The sequence below is a fragment of the Acomys russatus genome, chromosome 6 (genome assembly GCF_903995435.1).
Source record: "Acomys russatus chromosome 6, mAcoRus1.1, whole genome shotgun sequence".
Classification (NCBI taxonomy): Eukaryota; Metazoa; Chordata; class Mammalia; order Rodentia; family Muridae; genus Acomys; species Acomys russatus.
In genome coordinates, this window is record NC_067142.1 from 46,752,302 (window position 1) to 46,777,450 (window position 25,149).

Here is a 25,149-nt window from a genome sequence, read left to right on the forward strand (position 1 = left end):
AAATAAAAAGAGGAACAAGTAAAATTCCACAAGAAGTGAGCTGTCCATTCATTTGGAGGAAATCTGTTGCTTGGGACCAAAGCCTAGTGTCAGCAACTTTATTTCCTCTTTCCATATCCAGTAACTCCATTCATAAGTATCGTGTTCACCATCCAACTAATCGGCCAAAACCACATCCTCCAGCCAAACCTGGACAGAGACTTCCCTGGTACACAAGCCAAAGGCAAGAAATGTGTCCAAGATAGTTAACAGGTTAATTATACAACTAATAGTCTTTCTTAAATAATTGTATTACTCTGTGGTAATTTCATGCAGCCATACAATGTGCTTAATCCAACTAATATTATTAAATCTCTGTTCTCTCCTTGTTCTCTCCTCCCTCAAACTACAAGGTTGAGAGCCACAAGACAACTAGATATTAGACAAACATGACTCATGCATTAATCCTTTAGTCCTAGAACAACTTCCTTTTTCTTCTCTCCTTTAATTCCACCCAGGTCTAAACTGTTTCCGGCTCTAATGAAACTTCAGGCTGCCTTAGAAGATTTCTGTTAACTTTTGCAATAAACAAAAATGAACTCATAGCTTTAGATGCCAGGTCCATTTAGAGTGGAAGCCATAGCCTTTGCAGGAACATGTGCTCACTGATGTCTTTCCTCCTATCTTTCCCAGGTCTAATAATTCTGCTCTATTTTCATTTCTTTTTCTATGGTAAACTGTCCTTACAAAAAGCAACTTAGAGGAGGAAAGGGTTTATTCAGCTTCCAGTCACAGCTTCCAGCCCATCACTGAGGGGCAGGCAAGTTGGGAAATCAGTCACATCATATCCATTCCCCAGAAGCAAATAAACTGGCAGTGCACATCTGCATCCCTGTATGAGGGAGAGAGAAGCAGAAGGATCAGGAATACAAGGTCATCTGCAGCTATATGATTTTGAAGTCAGTTTGTGATACATGAGACCATGGCTCAAAACCAGCCAACCAAACAGCAGCAACAAAAAAGATGCACAATACTCAGTGTATACCAATAATCAATTTTTTTAGTATTTTTTAATCTTAACGAAAATATTTTAGCGGCTTTGCCAAATCCTTCACTTGAAGGTTTAATATCGAGTTAGACCAACTTCCAGGACAGCATAGAAAAGAATTTGAAAGGTTCTTGCTATAGAAACATTGTCAAGGCAGATGTGTCACAACCAACCACTTAACAACCCTGGAAACTAAGGAAAGAACAAAGGACAAATGACCATCATTTTTCCAATATGCCCCAAACCAGAAACAAGGTAGGCCTGTGGCATTTTAGGAAGAAGATGCCTTTACCCTCCTCAATCCCTCAGCATGGAGTTCGAACTGGGAAGGCAGGCAGCCTTGAGAATACACAGCTCCACTGCCTTGCTGGTCGGGGATGGGCAGGACATGGAAAATTCCACACCCCAGAAAGTGGCAAAAACCGAAGACCACGAAAGCAAACACCAGAAATGTCTTATACATAAATGGAATCTACACTGTCTGGGACAAGCAACCAAGTCAGTAGACAGTAGACCAGCCAGATGGTTAAAAATGATGAAGAGAGACATGTATGGGGCTCCATGAGGAACTCCCAACAACACAGAGGAAGAAAGGTTAATTGAGAAAGACATTGGTAAGGTACAGTTATTACTCCTGATGTGCTGAAAGACTGTGAGCAAGGATATGCCATGGGAAGGCCCCAAAGGTGGAGAGGAAAAGCTAGGCAGGGACTCGGAAACTCCATGAATTTAGAAAGCATCCTTCAAGCCACTTGCAAGTCAGATGTCATCGCAGGGAAGTACTCACTTAAGACATTTAAATAAATCTTTGTCCAAGCACTGGCTAGCAACTAAGCCATGCTAACCTAGAAAGAACCCTAGGAAAAACAACACCGAAATTAAAAGCAAGAATGGGGTTGGGGGTGGGTGGGTAACCTGAGCAGATACACCTGAGGCTGAGAGCTATACATCACATCTGCGAATAAGTTGAGGATGGTCCCTGAAACAAATCAACCAACAATAACTTACCCATAGGAAATATCAGAATCAATATGCACCATAATGTTCAATTTACTCCTTGATGTGCAATCTGGAATTTCAGTTTTCAAAAGTAACACCATAAGGAGACCAGTAAGTGGGCTCAGCTGGTAAAGGTGATGCCACGCAACCTTGAGCACCTGAGTTCAATCTCCAGGATCCCCGTGGAGGTGGAAGAGCCTGCTCCTACACACTGCTCTCTGACCTCCTCCCCATGCTAGTTGTCAAACACACATATAAATACACTAATATATGAGTAAATGTGATGAAAATATCAAGGTTTTAAAAACAAATAAATAAATTAAAAAAAAAAAACCAGTATGAGTCACACACCAAAGGTTCTGGGGGGCGGGGGGAGAAAAACGCCAACAAATATTAGCTTAAATTTCCCTGATTTTGATTTAAAATCATATCAATAGAGCTGAGTTCCTCTAAGTGAGATAAATACAAAGAAGACTTATGTGTAGACACAGTGTTGAAAATCAAACATATAAAGAACAAATTTAAGAGCAAGAAAATGACAGCTGCTCATGCATGAGATAATCAAAGATCAACAGCATCCTGAATGCAGTGGGACCACATATTCAAAGTACTGAAAGAATCAAACTGTACAATGAGAAAACCATAGCCACCAAATTCGTTCAGAAATACAAATACAGACACTGCCACAGCAGGAACTACAGGGAGAATTTCTTTTTAGATAAATACTAAATAAAAGATGCAGAACCCAAATCTAAAAGTGTGTGTGTGTGTGTGTGTGTGTGTGTGTGTGTGTGTGTGTGTGTTTGGTGTCAAGAAACTAAAATGCTTATTATCAAATTGAAGGAAGGAATCTTTAAGGGAGGTAAGAAACAAAAAGGGTGATGGAATACATAAAATAGAAAAGCACTGGGGGCGGGGATTAGCTGACAGGGATAAGAGAAGCAGCTGGGAAGGAATACTAAGAAGGGGAAGAATGAGACCAAAGCATAATGACTCATGTCGTGATGAAACCCATTACTTGCATGCTAACTTTAAAATTAATTAAAAATATTAATGGACAGGAAATGTAGCTTAGTATTAGAACACTTGCCTAACATGCATAAGGCCTTGGGGTCAGAACAAGGAGGGAGGAAGAGAGGGAGGGAGGGAGGGAGGGAGGGAAAGAGGAAAGCAGGGAAAGAGGGGAAGCAGTGAGGGAGGGAGAGGAGTAATAGTAAAGAAAGTTATTTAGGTTGAAAAGAAGTGACAATAGATAATATCCCAAATCCACACAAAGAAACAGAGATAATGAAACCAATAAACAAATAAAATTTAAATAATAATATATTTTATTATCCTTATCTTTATGACATAAGAAGATAAAATTACACTGAGCTGATTTAAAGAGGCTAGGTGTGTGTGTGTGTGTGTGTGTGTGTGTGTGTGTGTGTGTGTGTGTGTGTGTAAATTGTATCACAGAGAGGGAAGTGATAAATGAAGTTATATAGGAGTAAGGAAAAGATACCAGATGGTCTGAATCCATAGGGAGAAATGAAGAACACCAGACTCAATAAAATGTACAGTAGCATCAAATAGTCTACAAGTATAATTTTTAGTTTTATCCCTACATTTTATAGAATGCATGAGGTTTATAGAAATATATTACAATGTTATAGCACTGAATTTATAACAAATGAAGATATTATATATGTGCTAGCAACAGCAGAAACTAAGTAAAGAATTTTAACTACATGACTATTTTACAAGAACAAGTTACTATTCATATGAAGACTGTAAAAAATTAATCCATGTATCTTAATTCCTAGACCAGCTAACAAACTCATTAAAATATTAATAAAATTGTTTAAATGGATCATCAGACCAAAACAAAACAAACTAAGGATCAACAGAATATAACTACAGAGTACAGGGAGTAGAAGAATAAAAATAAGTAAATATAGAAAAGAGATGTAGATAAACAGAAACTACAATGGCAGATGGAAATCCAACCCTATCTATATTAACAATAAATATGAAAGCAGACTAGGTGAGGTGTCACATATCTGTATTTCCAGAACTTGGTAGGGTGAGTCAGGGGGATTATAGAATCAAGGTCAGCCTGGCCAGAGAGAACCCTGTGTCTACTGTTGGTTGCCTGCCAGGTTGAAATCGTAAGACTCTATTGCTTTAGGCATCCCATACTTGGATAAAAGGCCCAGAGAATTTAAGCTGGAACTGAATCTTCTCAGCTAACTAGTTTTCATAGCTTTCTCGGGTGCTATGCAGGCTCTTGGGCTGTTGGGAAAGAATTATCATCAACACTTTCATGTATGGAACTCTCATGCTGAATGGCGCAATAGTAGCATAACTCTAAATGGGTTAACCAATTACTTTCTAGTTGGAAATGAGTTCTATTCCACAGAAGGGAATTCATGTCTGGTACTGAAAATGTGATCAAAAGCCAACAATTGGTGAAGTCACAGGTCTTACTGAAGACAATACCATGGTTTAATATTTTGTTTTTTTCATAAGTAGATCTGGTGGTTTGTCAAATCGCCTTACAAATATGTATGCTTTATGCCTATAAATAGTGCTGGTGTCAGCTTTGATCAAGTAGGTTCATTTTGCAGTGAGTAGAGGTTATTGGTCAATATGCTAAGAATAAGACATTGTTAAATGATCAGCCATCTATGGAAAGAATGTAAGAGCCAGAAAAAGGGGTAGAGTGGTGTGGAAGGCTGTCTTGTGGACATGACATGGTCATCATCCTCTGAACCCCCAGATTGGGATGGGTAGTATCTTTTCATGGAATAAGATGGGGTTCATGGGCCCAACTCCTCTCTGGAGACCTTCAGGAACTTAGTGGTTGCAGGAGGAGAGAGACATTTTCTTGAGTGGTGTAGCCACGGGTCAGTTGCCCATGCTTTTAAATAACCCTTCACGTATGCTGTAATCCTAATGAAGTTCATTGGATCACAGAAAAAGCAAAAATCAATAAAACATGAAAGCACAAGGCAGCACATATACTAGCCAACAAAAGGAAAGGGAGCAAAAGAAGCAGGAAAGAACAACAGAAGGTAATGAGGAGTGAGTGCAATCAAAACATATTACAAGCACGTTTGAAACTGTCACGGTGACACACATCATTGTATATGCTAATAAAAACTAAAAAATAGATAAATGAAAATAAGCACATACATGAATGAAAAATAAAGGAGAGCTACATAGTAAGAAAAGCTCTCAAAAAACAAAACAGCAAAGTTATGTACATAGATTTGTCCTCCAGTCAAAAGTCAGTGGATTTTAGACTGAATAATATCAAAGGTTTGTAAAAATATGAATAATGTCTGTGATACTTTAGTATTATCATGTATTTATAGTACTGGGCCCATGTCAGTGTCCTGGCTTTGGTAATGTGATTTGCTTATATACAATGGGGAAACTTAGTAAAAAGGCACACAGAACTCTGTGTAACACTTTAGGGGTTCATATCTTAATTATCTATAGTTTATTTTAAAATACAGCTCATTGTTATGGGGGCTGTGGTGATACATATCCTTAATCCCAGAACTCTGGAAGCAAAGGAAGGTGTATCTGTGTGTTCAAGGCCAGCCAGGCCTACATAGTGAGACCTTGTCTCAAAAAAGAAATGTCAACAGACCTCATTGATATGTACAATTTTCATCCCAGGAAAGAACAAAACAGTCCTAAGGGAATCAGGTTAGGATATAGTCACTTTCCTTCAAGACAGGGTCATGCGTAATTACTGTCAATGAGTGACTCTATTTGCAGTTCTGGTTAGGAATCAGCTTGCTCTCGGCCACTTTTCCCCTCCTGTGACTGACAGTAAAGGCAACAGATACTTTAGGTTTCTGTGGTATGAAGACATCTCTACCCAACTATCCATAATAAACACTAGGAAAATGCCTTTCCCCTCACAATTAGCTCAGTCTTACTACAACTAAGTTGCACAATGGTTACAGTGACTGTTCATAAAACAGAAGGTTTCCCCTCTTCTTAGGAGGCTAAGCAACCAGGCTTCCTGAGTAAAGACTATCTTGCAAGTCTGCAGCAAGAGATATGAAGCTCATGGTTTGGTGGGGTTGGGTTTTTTTTCTTTTGTTTTGTTGTTGTTGTTTGGTCTTTTCTTTCCAGTCCCCCCCCCCCAACTTATAATTAGAAACCTCCAGAACACTCAGAATTGGGATACATGTCCCAACACACACTTGCTTATGTCATGCAACCGAAGCTTTCAACAAGCGATAAATACCGTATGTTGTGACTAAAACCCGTTTAGTCATGTCAGGGGCGACACAGGCTTCTCAGAAAAAGTGAATAAAAACTAAAAGTCAGGCCTGAAGTGCTTTGTCACTTCTGTCTCACTGCGGAGGGTGATGTAACAAAAGGGAGAGAGGATGGCTATAATTAGAGCCATGGCATCTGGTGGCGAGAAGGGAGGGAATTTCACTTCCTAGGTAGTGACATGGGGTTTCACAGAGTCAAACAGAGCTTGCTCCCTCCCCCACCCTGATCATTCTGCTGTATAAAATGACAAGTAGTCCTTCCATCTCACAGGCTCCCTGGGAGGCAAGAAAGAGCATATGTATGTAAACTCCAACCACAATCCAATGAAGTGAATACAACAATGTACTGTTGTTTCTAAAACAATATACTGTTGTTTCCCAAACTGCCTCAAACTCTGAGAGAGGTGTTTGGCTCTCTGGAGAGTTCTAAGAAGTCTGAAGTTAGCCTGCTTGTTGAGCAAATCTTATGGGGGGTCATGTTCTTTTTTATGGTCAATAATGAGCTTTTAATAAAAAAAAAAAAAAAAGTGAAGTGCTTACATTTCAAATCTGCTAGGATTTTAAAAGTAAAAAGCCTGGGCCACTGGCCTGCCTGATGCTAGAGCCAAGGTTTTCTCCATTGTGCCGGATAAACCGGTGTTGGCTCTGTGTCCAGTCAGCACCCTTCCCACACATGCACGACCACTCAGGCATTCCTGAAGCTCTGCTCTTGAGCGGCATGGGTGATGTTTTTCTTTTTTAACTAAAGCTAAGCACAGCTTTCTATCATCCACAGGCAGAGAAAAATGAAGAGCAATACGAGGTAAAATAGTAAATACACATGATTACACATGCCTTTAACCTCAGCACTCAGGAGACAGAGGCAGGTGGATCTCTAAGTCAGAGGCTAGCCTGGTGTACATAGTGACTTCTAGGTAAGCCAAGGCTTCATAAGTCTCTCTCTTCCTCTCTCTTCCCCTCCCCCTATCCCTCTCTCTTTCCCTCCTCCTCCCTCTCTCTCTCCCTCCCCCCCCCTTTTATCTTTTTCTCCCACCACCCCACACCCTCCCCACCTCCCAAGAAAAGGTTTCTCTGCTTAGACTCCCTTTGTAGACCAGGTTGGCCTTGAGCTCACAGAGATCCACCTGCCTCATTTACTAGGAGATGCAAATGCACACTCCCAGACTCAGGCTCAGGTTATCAAGTGCTAGGGTTTCTCAGCACCTGTGCATAGCTGCAGAGCCTACGCAGCATGTGAGCAAGAGGCACCTGGTGCTGACTGCTGGAAGCCATCTTCTTCCTTCCGAGTTGATTTCGTTTTCCTTTCTGCCTCCTCTGTTAGGTCTCTAATGCTTCCTAGTCTCTTACATGAGTCTTCCTAAAAGCTCAATTCCCCACCCACAACCACACACAGAGCACATGCCAGAACTTCAGAGAAGGAACAGAGTCTAATGGCTTAAACTGCGACTTCAGAGAAGCACAAACTAGAAGAAACACAGGAAGCTGGCAGGGAAATGGTTCTGTTAGGTAAAGGCTCAAGGCTTAATACTCTCCCACCCAGCTGTGGCGCCCCCTGGAGCTGTCCGCCTGCCTTCCAGCCAGTGTTCTGCATGACTGCTCCCTGAGGAAGTCATCTTGATATGTCTGCTAGCCTGGACCCTTGTGTTTCTAAGTGGTAGCTCCACACAAGCTGCGTGCCTCAACACACTGTCGAGGCCCTGACTCTGAACAGCACAAGGAGAGTTCTGCTTCCTTCCCAGGTTCTCTAGTTGGACCAGGAGATATTATTTAACTACTCTCGATGAATGGACAAATACGTAAAGAAGGACTTTTCATGGTATACTGGGGAAAACTGCCCAGACTATAGATGAAGCCGTGTGCTGAGAATTAACATAAAGGAGCTCCCTAACTATATAATCTACCATCAAAAACTGCTAGCCATAGAAGCAGTTGCTTGTTTCAATGCTATTTTTTCCATATTAAAGTTTATTTCTGTGATAGATCTGTGATCGATCAAATTGATTTCATTTGGAATTGTCTTTTTTTTTTTTTAAGTCTTCTTTTATACAATTCATCTTGACCACCATATACCCTCCCTCCAGCCCCTGGCCCCCACTGCACACTCACACACACACACACACACACACACACCCCTCCTGTCTTCCCCAGATTCATGTTTCCTTCAGGAAAGAGCAGGCCTCTCAGGGATAGCAGGCGAACACACCACAAAAAGTTACTATAAGACTAAATACACACCTGTTAATGATTTCCCAGGTACTTTGTTAAGTAACTGCATACATTATCTCATTTGGTTTTCTTTACAAGATAGTAATTATTATCAACATTTTTGAGATAAAAAAACAAACAAACAAACTAGGTTTGGAAGCCTGAAATTACCGGTCTAACTGGCAACTCAAACTCAGGTAAACTCTACAACTATGTTGTGTAAAAACATCTCTCCCAAGTAGTATGAAACAGTAATAGGGCTACACCAGCCCTAGAATTCTGACCTGTCTCAGAACAATTCTTTCTTTCTATATCATTCTGACACGGCAAATAAGACACTAAAGAGCAAGCAAGATGACTCAGCGTTAAAAGGCTCTTGCTGCCAAGCCTGAGGACTTGAGTTCAATACCCAGGACACACATGGTGCAAGTAAGAAAACCAACTCTCCAAAGTTGTACTCTGACCTAAACACACACACACACACACACACACACACACACACACACACACACACACACAGAGAGAGAGAGAGAGAGAGAGAGAGAGAGAGAGAAGACACAGAGAATGAGCACACAGCTATTGAACATAAGCAACATCTACATACACACATATGCTCACAAAAGGGACATAATTTTTAAAAGACACAACATCCAGAAACATTTGGAAATTACACAATAAGAAACAGTTGTTAAAAATCCGTAGAAAGAAGGTGACGTGATAGAAACGTGAGGTTTTACTTTTTAAAAAAAACAAAGGAAGGAAGAGAAAAAAGAAATACTACAAACGTGTGCCTAACGTTCATTTTCTTGCAGTTCTGGAAAGGGGAGGTCCAAAATCAAAATGCTGTGTGTCTGGGTCTTCAGCATCCCCTCTTTGTTTACAGGTGGCGGTCTTCTCATCACATCCCCACGTGTCCCCTCTCTCTTTTCATATGCCCCACATGTCTCTGTGAGCTCACATTCTGTTATGAGAACATGTGTCCAGATGAATTATGGCCCCTCTGACTAATCTTTTTAAAATTAATTATCCCTCTCAACCACAGTCGATAACATAGGCATAGCAGTCCAGGATCAAGTAATAAAGGAGGGATTGTGAACGGTGAAGTGTGCTTGCTGCGCAGGGCATACAATGAACAGGAGAAGCCTACCTGTTTTGAGACCCACACTATGCCACGTCTTTGGTTAGAAGGCAGTGCAACACTTTTTCACTGGGGCAACTGTCCCATCTGATTATTAAGCAAGCTCCCATGCACAACCCCAAGCATGCCATACCAATGAGCACACACTATTTAATGTTTCCCTGTAGTATTTTCCTACACAGCCTTGCCACTAGGAAACACTCACTCAGAGGAAGCACGCACACACACACATACACACACACACACACACACACAAAAACAAAACAAAACAAAAAAAAAAAACCTCCTCAGTCCCCAGCCAGTTTCTCATGTTATTTCCTTGATATTCAGGTTGGCTGTTATTTTCCATCCTTTCACCTAACCAAGTGGCCATTCTGGGCATATTTTAGAGTCAGAGAAATTTGGAGTTGGAGGAAATATTCCTATCATTCCAGCCATCGTTGTACATCAAGTCCACAAGCAGAGGCCTAAGGAATGGACAAGCCCAGTCAGGTTTGCTTAGCTATGGGACCGCTGTACATTCATTTCCTGTTCTTTATACCTCCATGTATGCAGTAAAGACTTTTTAAAATTAATCAAAATTAAAATGTAATATATGCATCTTAGTTTGGTCAGTAGGTTAAGTGACAAAGTTATTAGTTTGGTGGTGTGACCCATACTTAATGAAAAGCTTTGAGGAAACAACAGTTACTTAATTTCACCACGTGACTGATAAAAGATGACTTAGTGCTTTTACTTCATCTTTTATACTTTTCTGTGTTTGAACAATAGTGACAAGTTGTCTGCCTACAAATACTACACAGGTTGTTTGAAAAACTCCCTTTGTCACTCAGAACAATACGGAACGATAGTACCCTGATAACTGGAAACTACACAACGTTCATTTTTTAGAAAACATAGAAGAAGGATGTTCTGCTTTCTCCCTTATCAAAACTGATAAGGTGACTCGGTCGGTGCGAACCCTTTTAAGCACACTTAATAAAGTGGCACGAACTGCCAAGAAATGTAGTGTGCTTTGAGACCGGGGCTGTAAGTTCTCTGCAGACTGCAAGTTGCAAATACCCTCAAGTTGACCCTTTGGGAGCGTCTGTTTTGCTGAGGGCTCCATTCCCTCTTTTAACGGACGGGTTTTGTTTTGCTTTGTTTTCTACCTCACCTGTTCTCTGAGGCAAAGAGTACAGTCAAAGTCCCCTGGAAAGCCATCTGATGAGCAGAACTGTCTCCTGGGTGCCATTTTATGCTAGATGAGCTTCCTCGCTCTGCCTTTAAGCCAGCATGGAACAGCAACTATTTTGGGAACTTGGGACACTGATCTTGTTCGCACTTAAAAATGTGGATGTCAACAAGATCTTTAAGTGGAAGCAATGAACTAAAAACCATAAGGGGAGTTGTGTCTTGGCATAGTCATACACTTTAACCATTGAAACACGAAAACACAAATCTGCAGGTCCAGGATTGTGCAATGTGAAATAAGTCTCTTCTCAGATAAAAGAAATTTTAAATCTAGATACTGTGAATGCAATTCCCTTTTGAAGTGAGAAACAATCCCAGTCTTTTACAGGATTAAGGAGTCTGTAAAAACAAAGTTTGTATTTTAGGAAAATATTCTCAATGCTTCTTAATCCCCCTTTGGTTGTGGACCCTGGTGGCAGTCTAGTGAAGCTTAGGAACTCCTCAGTAGAGCATGAGGTTAAATTCATTTAACAAAACTACCAGATTATAAAGGGAAAAATTGTGATGAGATATGGTACTATGGCAGTCTATGTATATTAACTAATACTTTAGTGTGGCTTGGTGCCTCTGAAGCACACACCAGCATTGTTCTAAATTTGATTCAATAATTTTGAGGTCAGAATGATTCCCAGAACTATAAAGGCTAATATGATAGAAAATGTGTTCACCTTCGAATTCAAAATAAAATAAAATACCATATGAAAAGAAAAACATGTATTCTCTCTGTGCCACTGTCCTTTGCTGGCACCATAATGCACTTGTACTCTACCTTGAATATTTGGGTGTTATACAATGATAGCCTGAATTAGATTAATTAGAATCATTAACATTCCAAATACCAACTGTATATTTCCTCAACCTTTGTACCTGAGCCAGAAAGCTATACGGAAGGCATTAATCAAATCTATAAGGTTTCAATTCAGCTTCTACAGACGCTTTTTTAAATATAAAATTAACAGACCTAATGTGTGACACTCCCTTTCGTGTTACAGATGAGGAAGTTGGGTGACTGTAACTAAGCCATAACCTAAGTCACATGGCCAGAACCAGGAGAGAAGCACACGGTGACTTTCCATTTCATGACCTGTCATGAAAGCAGGAGGGAATGAGGGAGACAGGAGGGAAGGAAGGAAGGAAGGAGAGAAGGAAGGAAGGGAAGGAGAGAAGGCAGGAGAGAAGGAAGGAAGGGAAGGAAATCTTATGAACAGGGCAGTACAGCTAGTCACAGTAAAGCCAGGACCACTATCAAGCCTCTGACCAGAGCATCCACTCCTTTTACATGCTGGACAGCTTGAGCCTCTCAGACTAAGGCTCCAATTAGTTCAGAATTAAGGCTCTTTTGTGTGCAGAGAATGTAGGAAAATGGCTAATAGACTTAAGAAAAGTGTGATTTTATTTTTAGCTTTGAAGAAGTATATGAGTCAATATTTCAATAACATTGTTTTTGTCCGGGGTGGGAAGAACCCATCACTTTCGTTATGATAGCCAGCTGTTCCCTAAGACTCTAGTGACTGAAAAAGAAGCAAGGGAAGTGACTTTTAGATTTTTAAAAATATGTCAGCTTGAAGAAAGCACATCCTGAAAGTAGGACCCTGTGGTCCTTTTATTACTAATTGTCTCAGACATAATATGATTCTGGTTTGGTTTGGATTTGCTTTGGGTACTTCTTGGGATGCATGCCAGAGCTTGCCTAACACATGCTAGGCAAGCAGCCCATCAGTGCAATTAAATTCCAGGACAACTTACACTCACATTCTGAGAGCTGAGTATGGTGACACACAAGGAAACTGAGGCTCCAGGCTGGTCTGCAGAGTGAGTTCCAGCCCAGAATATCTGTCTTAAAATAATGACATTTTTTTTAATGACATATTTTTAAATGTTTCCTCTGAAAACTGGAGTGACACACAAAAGGCTGATGATGGACTGCAAGTGAGACCCGAGGACTTTGCCAGGGAACCAGGAGGAGCAGGGGAGGAGGCAAACAAACACTGAACAACAAGCCAACCTCAGCAGCGGTTCTCCCAATTAGGACATGAAGAAAACAGATTCCAGACTGTTGGCTATTGGAGCAGGTAAAAAGCCATTGAGATCCAATGAAGTGTAGAACCAGGCCTGACAAGGATAGGGAGAGTCATTGAATCTAACAGGGGTTTGAAAAGAACAAAGGCTCCATTCCTGCCTACAGGAAACCAAGCCAAAGTGTGACACACCCTGCCAGTTACTAAATAACTTGCATAAAATGACCTGAGTCCTAAAAGTTCTTGGATTTCTATGTATTTTTATTTGAGATTTTTATGTTTAGGATTTGTTCCTGTTTGGGTTTTTGTCTTATTTAATGCAGTTTCATTTTCAAGGTTTCAATTCTTCCTTCTTCATTCCCCCCTCCCTCCTTACCCTGTCCTTCCCTCCCTTTCTTTCTCCCTCCCTCCCTCTCTCTCTTTCTCTCTCATTCTCTCTCTGCCTTTTGCTCTCTCCTTCTTTCTTTCTTTCTTCCTTTCTCTCTTCCTCCTTTCTTCTTTCCTTCTTTTTGGAACGGGTGAGGTCATGGGTGGGGTTAATAGGATAGGGAGGACAAAAACAAAAACAGAAGACACACACTCCAAAATCAACTATATAGCCCCATTTCACACCTATCATCTAAGCACAGCTAGACACAACACAACCAGGCAGTGGTTGTATTCTAAAAGCCTATCCTCAGAACCTGAAGAGGCATTCCCACTCATGGAGGTGACTTGGCTCCCTTCTCAACCTCCAGGATCCCACCCCCCTGCGCCCTCTTAACTTAGGAGTCCGTATGTGTGACAGTCCCTCACTAACAAGGCTGCCTTCCTTCTCCTGGACAGACCTGGTGCACAGGGCTCAGAATAGAAGACCCTTACCTCCACTTTACTCTGAAGACAAAGACTTTCTTTCCTGAACCATCACGTTTGATCAAATTATCTGATTGGCAAATGTGCTATAGTCTCCAGAAGTCCATGGTCCTTCTAGAAATGTGCTGTAGTTTCCACAAGCCCCTCATCCTTCTAGAAAGGATCCTTTCTCTCCTGCACCTGGATCTGCACTGTCCTCCGGCTTCAGGCACTCGCATCATACTTCACCTTCTCCTCTAGTCTGTCACCATCATTGCATTGACATGGACCTGGTGAAGATCAGGTCCTACCCCGTCCCTAACACAGAGGTCAACTCTCCATGCTCATCCTACTCACCTTTGTCTGCTCTGGAACTACTATCCTTCTCAGACTCCCAGATTACCCTAAACTCCTGATTTCTCATCTAATTTTATAGTTGCTCTTTTGCAGCTTCTTTTACCAATGCTGTTCTCTGCCAGAAGCCAGTGTGAGCCATGCTATACTCATTCTATTCACCTTCTACACATTGCCTCTCATCTCTTATATATTTTTTATTCTTTTTTATTAATTTATTCAAATTGCATCTCTGTTGTTATCCCCTTACTTGTCTCTTCTCGTTTATCCCTGCCTCCCTCTTTCACCCTATTCCCCTTCCCTAGGTCTGTGACAGAAGAGGACCTCCTCACCCACCATATGCTCACAGCCTATCAAGTCTCATCTTGGTAGCCTTCCTATTCTTTATCTGTCATCTCTTATATCTTAAGTTGGCCATTTCATCGTTTGTCATTGACAAGAGAGGCGGGCATCACTACAGACAATGAAAATGAGGAAGTTCTGTTTAAATATTGTAAACTTTCACAAATTTTAAATTTAAATCCCTGGCTGTTTCTAGCTCAGAACATAAATATTAAGTAACAGATTGTAAAGACAATTTAGTGGCTTTAAAGTAATCCTTTTTGTTTGGGTATTTATTCTTTAGTTTTGGTACTAGGGCCTTGCATATGCTCAGCAAATACACTACCACTGAATTATGTCCCAGCCCTATTGTTTTACTACTCACTTTGAGTCATGATCTCACTAAGTTGACCAGGCTAGCCTTGAACTCACTCTGTATTTTAGGTAAGCCTTGAACCTATAATCCGCCTGCACTTATACCCTTGGATTCAAGAAATGTTTTTAAAATATATTTTTTGCTATAACAAATCTTCCTAAAAGCTGGTTGTAAATTCTGAGAATCAAGGGCCTATCAATACTTGGAAGATATTATTTGGATATGTACATTATACTGAAAGTAAAATGCAGTTCCATGAACTATAAAAATGCCAGGTTTTTATTCTTTAATCTGTGTACATGGACTCAGGTGATTTTAAAATCTTCTCCTTCTTTATGACAGATGAATGAAAAGTAGGTAGAAACCTGTTTGAGGGTACGGTGGACACAGTAGTAACTAATGGCTATTGAGATATCATAACTATTGATGAAAGAGTCAATTCAGAATTATTTATATCATTATGTATGTAACCATCTTGATGCATTTTCCTCCAAGTTGATTTTTTATAAATTCTGACATCATTGTTCTAAATTACTTCTCTCAATGTTTTCATAATATTGCACAAAATACCGGCAAAAAATTCACAGAATCAATTGCCTTTTTGTTTCCATAAGTAAACACCGGAACCTAAAAATGTACGACGTATTTTTTCTTCTTCTAGATGATCCCTAGGCAAGCAGAGTCTTCTGCAATTACAGATTCATGAGTCCAACAAAGAAACACCTTTCAACTAGGGGTTAACAATCAGTTTGCTGCTCATGGGCTGCATTCAATTTGCTTATCTTGTCTAAGATATGAGCATAAGGTGTGATGCAAATAGGAAGTGTGCCAATTCACTGACTGAAATTCAGAAGCTATTTGCTGACCTAATGTTTCTAGAGGCAACGTTGCACCCAGTGTGCAGGCCTCAGCTATTACATATTACTTATGACCAAGTCATGCATATGCGTACTGAGAGAAGTTTATAACTGAAGTTTATAAGCCCTGAGAAGAAGAGTCTCTCTTCTTTATTGTAAGCATCTGAATTACTAGGAAAAGTAAAATTTGTTCCGCAAGGGATGAATGCAACTGCTATATATTAACTGTCCGACATAATCGGGGATCGAAAGAATCTTAAGACTCCAAACAGTCTAAGAAATGTCTCTGTTACAACCTGGATGTACATCCTTTGGCTAAATAAAAAGTTATCATGACTCATAAAAATCACTCTTTAATATTTCTATTTTGTAGATTTGATCAAATGTCATATGCTTTGTTGTCTTTAAAGCACTATGTACTTATGTAAAACACTAAGTAGTTCAAAAATCCTGAAATTACAAATCAGAAACTAATTTTCCCTCTGAGGTGCTAGTGCAATGTCCTCTTGGCCAGTGCCCATGTGACAAGGGCAGAACAAATGAGGTGCTGTGGGGCTGGACTTGGGGACAGTGTCCTTTTCTGAGCCTTCCCTTACAATGTTTCTGTTAGCCCCAGTAGGAGGAGGTTGACAAGCACAAATAAAGCACATCAGGAACAGGGAATATGAACAAGTCAGAGGCTTTAATGAAATATGCAAAGTACACCAGGATGGATGCCATGGGCACAGGCTTGGACAGAGCGCTGTTTGATTTTCCTCCAAATTTCCCTTTTCATATCTCTAAGTGTTGACAGTAATGACTGCTCTGCTAAATCACAGTTATCAACAACAGCAAAAGGGAAAAAATGGAATTTTCTGTTCATTTTGTTGTTTGTTTTTACTTTTTCAGTACTGGGGATTGATTCTACAGTTTAGTGACCGCTTGGGCCACAGATGAACTTAATGCGTAGCCCAGGTATGCCTTGAACTTGTTAACCTCCTGCGTCAGTTTCCCAAGTAGCAGGGATTACCTGCCTATGTCACCAGCCTCCGTTATGGATGAAGTTCTTCCACAGCCTTTTTATAACCTGTACAGCACTATGATAATAGGTGATAATAATAGAACTCCAGTTCTATATTTTTCAAACTAGATGGTTGTGAAATAGCTCATAAATACAAACAAAATGGGTAAGAAATTATAAGTTGATCCCTGCAGACATGTGAGTTTTCTATATTTGAGAGGAATGCTGACATTAGACACATAAGGGACACTAGTCTGCTAACTCAAAACCTACTGTTACATTAAATTCGGAGACGTGCCTGCAGACTCCAAAGCCAAGCAAAGGAGTAGAAAACTAAGGAACCGGAAGCAAATCCTTCATAGCCACATGTGCTAGTGAGAAGGAAAAGAAAGCTGAGGGCCCGTGTTTCTATTATCTTTTAATCCCAGCTCACTCACAGGCCTTTGTTGAGTTGCTCTAAAGACATCTGGATTAATTAGGCGATTAAACTGGTAGTACAACTTTTCAAAGCCGCTTATCGTCAGCAGCACTAAGTTATTTACTTTTGTTTTAGGAGAGAAGGAAACTGTGCTTAAAGATCGCTATGAGTGGATTAAGAGTCACAGACAGTAAAACAATAACTGAGGTCTACATATCAAGAGCAGCAAATCCATGCTGCAGTCCCACCCCCAACACCCACATACCCACTGCCATCCCCCACCTGCCCACACACAGGTAATGGTTTCAAAAGATCTGAAGAATATCTTCCCTGCTTGCTGCCTTCCCTAAAAAGAACCCCAAATCATGGTCAGTTCCCCAGCTCTTTGTTACCCCAGTAGTCAACAGATGGGTCCAAGTTCATTATTGACAAACACGAGCATTCTTTAAAACAAACAAAACCTTTCTTATTTGTAACCATCACATAAGCAGCCTTTAGCCTTTGCCCTGCTTTTTCTACATTAAGCAAGCCTGGATATTTCCAGGCTTCTGTAAGAGATGCTACAGAAGTTTGGGGGCATCTTTTCAGAACTCTCTTGCATTTCCTCAATTTGGGTGAACTATGAGTCTATGAGAATACGACTTGCTTTCATGTGCTTGTGCATTGTTACCCATTCTGAAGGAAAAGTTCCATGAAACACTGAAACCAACCCCCTAAAAGATGGGAAGATAGTGTCTATAAGATCTCTGTTTCTACTTCATATTTACATCTGCATCATTAAGATTCTTGACAAAATCTAAAATCTATGAGGATTCCAAAAGATCTTTGATGATGTTGACTATATCTGTTCAGATTTGCTGGGGTAAAAGTTAACCCTGAGAAAATCAAAATGTTAAAGTGACATTGAAAGATATAAAGTTCTAAATAACCATTCGGAACATTTGCCAAACTTGTTTAGGAATGAGATAAAATTGTGAATAAGGTTGCGTTCTTCCTGTAGCAGCCTTCTAAATGACCGGATTCTCTGCTTATTCCATATGAAAACATCCAACGTTATCTTAGGCAACTTGAATACCTCAAGCTAATATAAGTAGTACTCTGTGATATTTTGTTAAATACATTAAGAATCCTTAGTATATTGAATTATTTTTACTCCTATTTTACAGCTAAAAAATAACAATACAGAGATTAAAAGTAACTAGATGGCTTATGATCTCATTGCTGTCTAGAAATGCACTTTTAAGACTGACTCGTTCTGAGCTGTACAAACTAATATAACAGTACAAGATTAATTATTATTATTATTATTTATAATCGATCTAAAATATTCAGTAATTTAAGATTAGTTAATTCAGCATACCCACAGACTGAAGAGCCATAGTCTTTCATTCATAGATATGTTAGCATCACCTACATGGTATCTTGACTCAAGTAGAGACTCAATAGTATATGCTAAAGATATGAATGAATATAGTCACAATTATTTAAAAAAACATTTTAATAGAATGATATAAATCAGGGGAAGTACCATAGAAAACAATACTAAAATCTAACTCTCAAGTTTATAAATCTACAAGCGAGTAGATTATAGATTATAAAAGAAAATATGTCAGAGCATAAAGTAATGAAAGTATATGAGTTCTTTTTCTATGTGCTAATGCATTGCTGGATAAGCAACAAACACTACAAGGGTAAATAAATAATGAAGGTCTTTTAAAAGTAATAAACTCCATAGAAGAGAATAAATATATATTTTCTTATTTTGTTGCAATTTTCTATTATTTACCAAGATTTTGACAGTGGCTTTGTAATTAGCGTTGTAATAAGCAATACCATTGGAACACATGATCAATCTGGGGAATTAAATTTAGGATGTAAGGACAAAAGTGGAGTACACATTTTGGTTAAAGCAAAAGACTCATCAGAAGCTGTAAAAAAAAAAAAAAGACAAGTCTAATATTTCATGACTGATTGTTATTGGGGTTGAGTCTAGAATTTAGGTCACTTGCTTTCTAGGCAAGTGGCTCTATGCATGGCACTAAGGTGATTGGAATTCCTAAATATTAGTGAACGCGTGCCCGTGTGGACACTAGAGTACTGACATCGAGGCAGAACCCCACTCGAGGGTGGGGGTCTTTGCTGCTTAACTTTGATAAATGATCAGAACAGTCCATCCCTTTGACAAAGGTATGAATTTCTTCCTTTCAAGTGTGTATGCATTGGAAGAACATATGCTCATTCTCCTAGAAGGAGTCAGAGTCCTGAAAATGTCTGTGAAGGAGTTGGTGATCAAAAAGACAGAAAACGGGTAAAAGAAATGTCACTTACAGGCATCGCGAGGTAGGGTAGAGGAATGTGGTGATAAATAGACTGGGAAGAAGAGGAACCATGGCAACTTCTGTCTTCCTCTTTTTTTATTCCTGGGACGTGTTTTTTAATATTTAAACAATCAAACAACTGGCTTCAGGACTCTGCTTTCTAAGCAGCAGCAGTAGGAAGGACAAGTGTTAAAAGCAGGCCAATCTACCTCTATGACATGAGCCTCACCAGGGTCTAAGATATATGTCTCATAATTTTATTTTTCCTATTTAAAAATAAATATGAAATGCCATAAAAATGAAATGATGTCTCTTCCCATGAACTATGCTTCCTTTGGAGGAAGTTTGTAAAAAAAAAAAACTTTGAGAACAGGCCAATTAAACTTCTCTATGCATTTCACAATTGTTGCTTAACTTAAAATTTAACTCTTCCTGAGCTTGATGAAAACAAAAACCAACTTCACTGGCAAGATCTCAGTATGTCTGGGATATAATTTCACAATCAATGGGTTTATTTCATTAAATTCCCTATGAATCTCTTTGGCTGCAATTTCAAATGTATCCAAAAAAAAACAGGAGCAAAACAAAATATATCCCCTTTGTCAAATTAGAACCCCAAATATAACAATAGAAGCCACCCCTTCTAAGTGGCATGTTTCTAACACTCTCCACTGGCCTTCACTGAAAGCAGTTTAAACCATCAGCCAACATCAGGTGCGCTTTTTCTTAGCCCAGTTTTGGAAGTGATGGATATATAAGACTGGAATCATTACAAGCTGTAAAAGACTAAAAGAGGTTAAGCCACTGTTAGTTCAAAACCAAATGTCTTTCCCCTTCCTTCTTTTGAACACCAGTTCTAAAATAGTATCCACATTCAAAATTCAAGCCTGCAACTTGATAAAGTATTTTGAAAAAATAAATAAATAAAGTTTTGACTTGTTCTCCTGTCACAAGTTACCGAAAGACTGAGGGACTAGCAATGCTTGTTAGCACACGGTTAGTTTGTCAATATTGTCTGTCACTTATTGCAGCAACACATTCAATACCCGGGAATTCTCTGAGTACGTCACCAATATGACTTTTTTTTAACAATTAAAATGTAAATGAGTCACCAAACTGCCCCTAAAGATCTTCATTGTTAAGCTGCCTGCAACTCAAGTCCAGGAGTCAGGAACCATTGGATGGTATCACGTGGAACACTAAGACGCGCCGCTGCCAACTCACTTCTCTATAAATTCTAAATTTCTCTGCATCCGCTGAAGGAAACAACTTACACCTTTATCACAATCTGCTTTTAGACCCAGGAAAGCAAAACCTCAATCAGAAGAAAACTGCAGCCTGCTTTGTGAAACTTTCCCAAAGGCAGAGGAGTCAAAGAAATGAGGTTTGTCTCGCGTGGCTGCTTTCCCTCCTAGCAAGCTGCCCACGGCTAGCTATGGAGAGTGCGAGTGAGGAAGCAGGCAGGAAGAGTAAATGCATGGCTTACAGTTCCCCGGGTAAAATGAGAATCCTCAGGCTCTTCTGTGCCTCTAGCGTTCTGTCAGTCAGGATCCCCCCCTCACAGTTCCGACTTGAAGAAATTTCTTTTGCCGCTGGTAGGAGGGGCTAAGAAGTGGGCGGGTCGCTCTGCCTCTGTGGATGTTAAGGTGGAATTCAAGCAGGCTCAAGAGCTCCTCTGGAGAAGAGTAAAAGCCTCAGTGTGCATGCTTAGTTTTTACACATAATCAGGCCTTTGAAGTCAGAAAACATGCGACATAGAAAAAGTGTGATCTACCTGGTCCAGTACACGTGTGTGTGTGTGTGTGTGTGTGTGTGTGTGTGTGTGTGTGCGCGCGCGCGCGCGCGCGCCTGCTGCTTGCCCTTAACCAGTCACTACTTCCTCTTTTTTCTAAAACATTGAGAGCAAAGTTGAAAAGATACTGAACTATGTTGAGCATTTTTAAAAGAATTATTATTATGTATAGAGTGCTCTCCCTGCATGTACACCGGCAGGCTAGAAGAGGGCATCAGATCACATCATTAGATGGTTGTGAGCCACCAAATGGATGCTGGGAATTGAACTCACGGCCTCTGGAAAAGCAGTCAGTACTCTTAACTTTTGAGCCATCTTTCCAGCCCCCATATGTTGAACATTTTTAAAGTGTTTTAAGGCTACATTTAAAACAAATGCCAAATATAATAATATGTGCATATATGTGTGTATATATACATACACATAACATACACACACACATAGAAACAACAACAAATCAGGCAGAATCTGAAGTTTGCAAAGCAATTTGAAGCATTTCAGAACTTTTATATGAAGTGAGTATTGCATCTTACAAGTGTAATCCCAGCGGTAATCCCAGCATGTGGGAAGTGGAAACAGGAGAGTCTGTGAGTTCAAGGCCAGCCTAAGTTACATAGTGAAGCCGTATCTCAAAGCAAACAAACATCCTGAGAATCCATGGTTAGGACACGTGTATGCTTCTGCCATATCAGCAGTGGTCACTCTTGCCCCTTCCTCCCTACAACTCTTTCATTCATCTCCTAATTAATATCTTCAATTTTTAAAAAGACATACATTTTCTTTAACTCTTAGGTTGCTTTCTATTGCTGCGATAAAACTTTCTGACCAAAGGCCACTTGCGAAGGAAAAGTTTTATTTGGTATACAGGTCCCACTCACAGCCCATCACCAAGGGTCAGAATAGGGATTCAAAGCAGAAAAATGGAGGCAGAAAATGAAATAGAAAGCAAGAATGCATTCCTGTTCTCATTTCTTTCTTTCTTTCTTTCTTTCTTTATTTATTTATTTATTTAGAAGATAAAGCCTTGTGCAGCCTAAGCTAGACTCAAACTGAACTGAGTAGCAGAAGATGACTTTGAGCTCCTGATTCTCTTGCCTCCTCCATCCTGGGATCAAGCCACCGTGTCTAGCAATTCATGTCATTACATTTTTAAGTGCTGCTTTCTCATTCACAAGAAAATAAAAGGCAAGTCTGACTCTATGTGGTATAAATAGAAAGATTCACACGGTTAGAATAAATATGATGATCCACTGTAGAAAATATGGCTACAGACAAATCATGTCCATGAATGCTGGACCAACCGTTGGATTAGGAATTAGGGCAACCTAATTCCTTCTACCCACTTGCCTCAATAATTTCCCAAGTTCCTTTCTGCTCTCCAAGGTCCCTCTAAATTTGGTGCAGCAAATGTCTGTCCAATTTTAGTGACTCCGTCACAATGGGCACAGTCCCCATTACTCATCTCAGAGAAGGACTTCCAGGCACTGCAGGATTTTGAAATTATTTATGCTTGTTGGAATTTAAATGCACTGACGACAGTGTGTAGTCCAAGCTCATTACCTCTGTGCTGAGGCAACTCTGAGGAGAAAGAATTGTCCCTGGGTAAATTTCCAGGGTTTCTCAAGTAGCTGAGCCATGAAAGATGTCACTAGAAGGTTTTTCTTTAGCCTATAATAATAACGTTCTTATATGTGGGTTTATAATGCTGCAACCTCAGCTCTTTCAAATACATGATCAGGTCTCAGCTTTGAAAAATCTTTCTTCCTTCTTCATTTATACATACTTTTTCATCAATTAAAACATGACAAAACAAGTAATTTGATCTTCACCCAAATTACCCAGATAGTCACATGCCAGAACTTTATTTCATTTCATTTATCATTTGGCTTTAAATTCCACAGTTATCCTGTTTAGTTTTGTGGGGGGAAAATTGAAATCACTCCCAATTAAAAATATACTGAAAACTGCTTTAAAAGAAATGCAGGGTATGGGACAAGCCTTTAATCTTAGCGCAGCAAAGACAGAGGCAGGGGCAGGCAGATCTCAACAAGTTGAAGGTCAGTCCGGTCTGCATAGTCAGTTCCAGGCCATCTAGGGCTACATGATAAGACTCAGTCTGAGAGAAAGAGGAAAGAGAGAGAGGGGGAGTTAGGAAAAACAAAAACAAAACAAAGCTGTCCAGATGGTTCAGTGGGTAAAGGTGCTTGCAATGTAAGCTTACTGACCTGCGTTTGATCTTTGGATCCCACACTGTGGAGGAAGAAGAGAACTGACTCTTGAAGGTTGTTCTCTTACCTCCACAGGTACACATGTACTCACTCAATTATTAATATTATTACTGTTGTTGTTCTTGTTAAACGCAATATAAACACACTTTTAATAATTAATAATAATAATAATAATAAATATAAACAGAAGAATAAAGCTTAGTGAACCTTGAACTTGTTTGGAGGTTCTAGCAGGGCTATTCATATATCCTTGACTGAAGACCAGTTGTCCTCCACTGGGAAAAGTTGGCTTCTTCAACCAAGTATGGTGCTTAAGGAGGGAGTCAAGGGAGGAGGGGGGCACCCACCTAGCCAGCCTGGTGAGCCCTGAATCAACCCTGGTAATCTATGAAGTAGCAGATGTTACAGCCAGATTTCTGTCACATCCATGTACTGAAAGAATCATATGTGCTCCAAATTAGCTAAATGGGGGTCTCAAGAGAGGGCACAGTTGCTAAAGTATTTGCCAAGGTTGCATGAAGATCTGGGTCCCGGTCCCTCACATCCATGTTAATGGCAATGCATTTCTGAAATCCATGGCACCTGCAGTCACAGACATCCCTAGGGCTACCTGACCACCTAATCTAGCTAAACTGCTGAACTCCAAGTTCAGTAGATGACAGAGGAGCCAAAGAAACAAGTCAAGAGCACTTGCTGCTCTCCCAGAGCAGAGCATATCGGAGTCCATGTTGGAGTTCCAGAACTCATGTTGAGCAGCAAACAACTGCCTATATTCCAGCTCCTGTGAATCTGTTTTTTTGTTTTTTGTTTTGTTTTGTTTTTGTTGTTGTTTTTTTGTTTTTTGAGACAGGGTTTCTCTGTGTAGCCTTGGCTATCCTGGACTAACTTTGCAGACCAGGCCAGCCTTGAACTCATAGTGATCCACCTGCCTCTGCCTCCCTGAGTGCTGGGATTAAAGGCGTGTGCCACCCCCGCCCTGCCACTCCTACGACTCTCATAGCTTCTCCTATCATGTATTTTAACATATAGGTGATAAAAATAATAAAAATAGTTTAAATATATATATAAGGTGGAAAGTGATCAAGGAAGACAGTAGGTGTTGACTTTTGGCCTTCAGGCACACACCTGTAACACACATGAACATATATACACACAAACATTAACATATACACATTTATAATCATGTACACGCATACCCACAAACACATACACACATGCATACACAAATTAGGGAAATAAGCCAACTGTTTTTTTCTATAGAAGAAAAGCATTGATAGCACAACCAACTTAAATAGTTCTTCATGCACTGCTGTGTTGACTAAAACTTATGAATCAAATGGTCCAGGGTAAAGGGTACTCAGATGGTTGAGGAAACATTATTTCTGAGTGGATCCCTTGGCTGTTACATTTACATAAACAGACAATCCTCCTTAATCCATGGAGACAAAGAAGTAAAGCAAAATAGCATCCCCGGAGGTACTGGAAAGAAAGCAAACAGGATAGACAAACGCCATGTTTTCATGGACCTACATCTTGACTTATGGGAAGGCAGAGCTCAGGATGGGCTTCTGAAGCTTTGTGTCCCATGAAAGCCTCTCTAAGGATGTAACATTTTGGCTGAGGTTTGAAGATGAAACTATGTATGAGAGGAATGTTCCAGTCAAAAAGACCAGAGAGTATGCACATAGAAACCTAAACTGGCCCATGAAATATGAAAGATACACATGAGAGGTACAGCATAGAGGCTTGGA

At 40.0% G+C, this 25,149-nt stretch overlaps 1 protein-coding gene across 1 annotated transcript in view; it reads right to left on the reverse strand.

Moving 5' to 3' along the window:
• The window catches only part of Pla2g4a (phospholipase A2 group IVA), a 140,396-nt gene extending 119,381 nt beyond the window's left edge, over positions 1–21,015 (reverse strand). The window contains exon 1 of the mRNA XM_051147540.1: positions 20,865–21,015. The gene's annotated coding sequence lies outside the window, so the exon portion shown is untranslated. The remainder of the gene's footprint in view (positions 1–20,864) is intronic.
• Between the last annotated feature and the right edge of the window lie 4,134 nt (positions 21,016–25,149).